The sequence below is a fragment of the Acyrthosiphon pisum genome, chromosome A2, assembly GCF_005508785.2.
Source record: "Acyrthosiphon pisum isolate AL4f chromosome A2, pea_aphid_22Mar2018_4r6ur, whole genome shotgun sequence".
In the NCBI taxonomy this organism is placed as follows: domain Eukaryota; kingdom Metazoa; phylum Arthropoda; class Insecta; order Hemiptera; family Aphididae; genus Acyrthosiphon; species Acyrthosiphon pisum.
Genome location: NC_042495.1, coordinates 104,052,799 through 104,058,798, shown reverse-complemented (window position 1 = coordinate 104,058,798; position 6,000 = coordinate 104,052,799). Strand labels below are relative to the sequence as shown.

Genomic DNA, 6,000 nt, shown 5'->3' with positions numbered 1-6,000 from the left:
GAATTACCTATAGGCAATATATTAGAGCAGTAAATAATATAATATACTATACATATTATTACTATGTACACTCTATGCTACTTTTATAAAATCTTATTTATTTATAACTAGGCATAAAAAATTTACATAACATAATTATTTATTAATCATAACATATTCGTCTGAAAACGATTTATTCCAGAACTTGTATTTAGTATTGTTTTGTTTTAATTATAAGTCATAGTATGATAAAAAATTACACAAGTACCCAACATCCATCCAACCACCCATCTGGGTACCCACCCACCCACCAAATTTTGTGTGTGTTGCTCAATCAACACATCCACCATAGGATAGTCGCCACTGGTATAAGTATTGTAAATTATTCATATAAATTAAAAATGAAGACGTTAAAATATGAGTATATTATTTACGTATAACTGTATAAGGACGTACATGTGAAAAGATTCAATGAAAAACAAAAAATGTCTTTTTTTGCTATTGATAAGATAATACAGTTTCTAAAGAGACACACTACAACAATTTAAAAGTTCAAACATTGTGGGACGAGAGGAAGTCAGACAATACAGGGATGCACTAATTATGCGAGCTTGCAATCATTTTAGAAGAAAATAAATCAATTTGATTTTCACACAATCTAACAAGCTATTATTTGAAAAATAATAATTGGTTCATTAACCATTTAAACTTGAAAATGGTCCAATCATATGTCGCCAAATCATGTTTAAGGAGCCAGGTGCCATATAATTTGGTCCCCGAAAATACGCTATACGCGAATAATGATCCTGTTCTGTAAAATAAACCAAATTTGATTATTTTTTTTTTAACTAATGGAGTTTTATATTCTAAACACCTCATTGAACTCCATTTATCAATATTTTAATCTCAAACTTAATAATATGTAATAATACGACAATTTTAAGCTTTTTTATAAAATTATTATATACCATTATTTGAAATAAAATTAAAATCGGAGTTAAAAGTCTTCTTGTTTCAAATAAGAAATAGTTATCAAAATCCGACAATTTTTCCTGCGAAGTAATTTTTTTTAGATATAATACGCCGTATTAATGCCCCTAAATAAGTGTAGCGAGCATTAGTGAAAAGTATTATAATTAAGGTGGTAACTATAATATAAAATGTAATTTTCAAATTTCATAGAATTACCACAGGGCACAGACTATATGAAATATTTTCATCTATTCTATTTTATCATTATCTGACTATGGATTTAATAAAATATGTTTAGTTATTGTTTATGCAACCGCCAACCCGGCATTTAGATATTAAAATACTACAATCAACAGGCAACAAATATTTAAAAAAAAAAATAATTATAATGAGTAGTGCAACAATTCATAATTTTCTATATAAGTATACAGTTAGAATTAACCTTGTGTTGAATGTGTAGGTATTCCACATATTTAAAATAAAAACAGGATAAAATCATAAAATTTTCAACGTTATATAATAACGAACAGATACTAAAAATTAAGAAAGAACACTATACATTATATATAAATAAATTGAGTGTTTGAATAACTAGGTAAGACCCTAAACTAATAGTTTTATTTGAAATCTGTCAATATCTCAACTCTCAAGCTAACAATGGTGTTTATTATTTTTCGAATCATAGGAAAAAAATTATCATTAAATTACTATTTTAATGTAAGACTTTCTTGAAAACTGAAGAGTCGTAATATTCTCTGCTTTTTTCTAACAAATATGTAAGTTAAACTATTTGTGTTCAATGTTCATTTTTGAAACATAAGATTATATGGACTGCAATATGAAACTTTTAGAACACTTTTAAACAAAAAATGATTATTACTAAAATACTAAACATACTTGATAAAACTAAACATTAGTACATTACGCATAATAAATAGTAAATGCTATATACGTATTATTATAAATAATTATATTTATGTAATTATATATAGTATTATTACTAATAATTTACGATTGATAAACTCTTCAGTCCTATTGAATTAGTATGTTAAATAGTAAGTCACCTTGGTGTAATAGTAATTATACAAGTTACGTTATATTTATATATATTTTCGGGACCGCCATTAAAATATCATATTAACCGAGTACAAAACACATTAATGCCAGAACAATTTCAATTTCTTACCCACGACGAAATAGTATTGGTAAATTGTTTTCAAAATGCGTGTAAACTGAAGAATTGGACACAACTCTCGTTATAAAAACATTACCATAAAAGAAAAGTAATAAAATATAGGTTATTCTTTTACAATATAAGATTTTACTGCAGTAATAAGTAATAGTACATATTTGTCACAATACAAGTACGTAGGTACACAAAAAAAAAAATCGGGGGGGGGGGGAGGTTGACCCCCGAACCAAACCCTCCTCCCAACACACTGTATATATGGCTGTAATAATATGTCATTATTATAGCTACAAATTAAAAATAATAAATATCTACCTACATATAGGTACGCTAACATTTGTTATCTATTTATTTTATATTTGTTTATTGTACCAAACAGAAGACTGAAGCAAACAAACCGAAAATAATTAAGCGAAAGCGTAGTTTGTTATTCGTCATATTATAGAAACCTACGGAATTTTAAAAGTATTAACATATTATGATATACCTTTTCGAATACGTATATATATTATTTGTCGTATTACCTGCTGTCGTTAGTGCAGTCTACATATAGCATGTATCAAACACATGTTAAAAGAAAAAATATGAAATTTTTAATACACATTGAATAGACTAACATTTTTAATTGAAAAATTTGTTTTATATTACAGTTCTATACAAATACACATCAGTATTAAAAATATAATATTCTTATAAAACACCATTACTGTTGTTTTTTTTTTAAATTTAAAAACTTATGTTTTTACAATAATAATATTCTATTAGTATAAATTCATACGAAATAGTTTAGACGTTTTTTCACAAGGTTCTTGTAAACCTAAAAACTAGGGAACTCATTGTGCTGTCGGGTGTACCTCGTCATTGAATAGATCACTGTATTGAATATTATTATTTTGATAACATAATATAAATACAATTAAAGTTATTCATTTGAGAACATTGGGTTTTTTTTTGTTTTTTTTTCGTTTAATTAATTAATTTTCTATCAAAAAAAACAAAAACACAAGTCACAGATAAAGTTCTTCCTTATGTATTGTGGAATTTTGGTAATTCTACTTTAAATACAAAGGGAGCATAGTAAGTGTTTAAGTCCGGCGCTAACAGTTTTTGCTATGTTGTGCATTTGTAAGACGGAGTCAACACATGTTGGTGCGTAACGTCCTCTTAAAAAAAAAAAAAACAATGATAAATCAGTGCATACCTATAGGAGAGATTGTACGAAAAAGATCCTGAGCAAAGGAGACAGGCGAATCAACATTTATTCTAAGGTCAGATAGTTAACATTTTATACATTTTTAGCTACAAAACAATTTGTAAATATTTGCTAATTTGAACAATTTGTAATATACAAACATTCGGTAGTCTACGTTTTTTGTTTTTGAAATACGTCAACAATTTGGAATATCAAAATCAATTTTGTCAAATACTAATTTTGCTCAAAAGTTCCTGTTTTTTTTCTCAATTATTAAAATAACTGGACATTCTCAACTTATGACCCCCTCCCCCCTCAAGTACAAACCAGATCTACTTTACAGACAAGATACTAATGTTGAATATTGAAGAATTTATATCGACTAGATTATAAGTTGTCTAGATACAAAAGAAACCCCACATCATTGTAAAATCAATACATTCATCAGAGCTTAGAATCTAAAAACCAATATTTGACTCTTCATCATAAAAGGATTTTATTTCTATAAAAGGTGGGCAGGTTAAATTATCTTAGACAAAACAAATTAGTATTTGGAAAATTCAAACCTAAATCGGTTCGAATAGGATTGAATTGAAACATGTAAAATGTTTAAGCTGTTTAAAGAATTTACTTTTTATACACATACTCATGATAATATATTATATGAAGGTACCCAGTATAATTTTTGTCTAGAATATATCGTCATAAATTGTGTTTTATCACCCTAGTTGTATTTCAAACAGGATTATTATAACTTGTAGTTTTTCTAAAATTACTACGGATAGATAATTTAGTTTTTTTTATAAATTCATTTTCATAATTTAATTGGTAATAGTAACTAATAAGACAATTGTTGATTTTATAAAAAGAAAATTACTGAACGAACATTTTAGCTTATACTCTCTGAGTTATTGCCATTGTTTTTAGTAGTATCTATAAAATATAATTTAGTAATACTTAAGTAATAAGTAATAACCAATACTCCACTATAATTTCGTATAATTACGTCTGCATTTCATACATTATATACAGAATGTTGCACGATAAATGTGTCAAACATCTAGAGGTGTTTCTGCATCACAAATGGAATAAAAAAAGTCCTTGTGTCCATAATCGAATTATCAATAAGAGTAATAATTTCCATGTTTGTGTTTTTTTGTTAAACGCAAGTTTGATTAATAATAATGTCCATATCCACTAAACCATAGGTACTAAGACTAATTTGAATACATTGATGAAAAGCTCATAAAATTGGGATTAAGAAAACATATCTTACAAGGTGCTCACCTAATTTTTTGGGTAAAAAGAATAACACACATTTTTTATAACTTTAAAATGTCGTCGTTTTAAAAATTTCAGTTTTATCCAAAAACAATTATTTATTAAGGCAGGTGGGTGCAAATTTCAAAAAAACTTCAAAATGTTATAAGCTTTTCAACAGTGTACTCAATTTTTTCGTTAAACCTTTCTGAAGGGCCGCTATTCCACTTTAATGTGCGGAAAATAAACAACTGATTACGACGCTTTAGTATGTTTTTACTTAAATCGGTCAATTAACAATTATCGCAATTTATTTTCGTACTGATTATTATTATCTTAATTGTACTATGGTGAGGTCGATTAAGTCATTAAATAGTAATTTAGTACCTTTTTAAATCTCTGGATAACAATTCTGGTTATTTGATTTCAATACGCAGTTATTTTAATTTTTCGTACCTAGTCATTTTTAGAATCTTTATTAGGTAGTCGCGAAATCGATAGCATGATTTAAATACAGCTCATTACAAGAAGTTCTTGTGTAGAGTTTGGTTTTGTATTATTCGTCATACCTTCTTATTCAAATACCGAACTTGCAGACTTGCATTTTATTATGGTTTGTGTAATGGGAATACTCGAGCCTCTCAAAGAGAGTACGAAAATCGTTTTCCACATCGGCGTGTTCCTACCCCAGCCATGTTCAGCAGAATCCACCAAGCTTTGAGCGAGCGAGGTACTTTTCGATGGTCTTTGAGGGAAGGTGTACATAATGTAGATTTGGAGAGGAAAATCTTGGACGAAGTCAATTGAGATCCAGAAACTAGAACTCGTGCGCTTGCTCGTCAATTTGGAGTTCATCATTCTACTGTATGGAGAACTACTAATAAAGAAGGCTTATATCCATACCATTTTTTAAGAGTTCACGGTTTAGAGAACGCAGACCATCGTTGTACAGTTCTGTAGATGACTACTTCATAAGTTGAGGATCGTGGTTTTTTCCAAAGTATAATACAGTAGGTGGAAATTCATATCAAAATTTTCTTCAAAATGAACTACCTGGATTACTTGAGGACTTACCTTTGGAAGTCAGAAGACGCATGATTTACCAACATGACGGAGCCCCATCATATTTCTCTAGAGCAGTGAGACGAAACATTTACTTGTTGGATCGGTAGACCTAACTCTTATAAATTTTTTTTGTTTGGGGATATTTTAAAGAACGAGTCTAACAGCAGGAAGTCGATTCTGAAGCAGCACTAAGGCAGAGAATTCTTCAAGCAGCTATTGAAATGCGGAGACAGAGAGTGATGACAGCAGGAGTAACTGGGAGGCAAGTAGGTGAGAGAGCACGTGCTTGTTTAAGGCAAAACGGTGGACACATTGAACAGCTTTTACAATAAATGTAGGTGAA

General features: G+C 28.7%; 1 protein-coding gene across 3 annotated transcripts in view; it reads right to left on the bottom strand.

The window, feature by feature from the left end:
* Positions 1–6,000, bottom strand: part of LOC100162696 (phosphatidylcholine:ceramide cholinephosphotransferase 2) — a 51,284-nt gene that overhangs the window by 14,370 nt on the left and 30,914 nt on the right. The window lies entirely within an intron of this gene.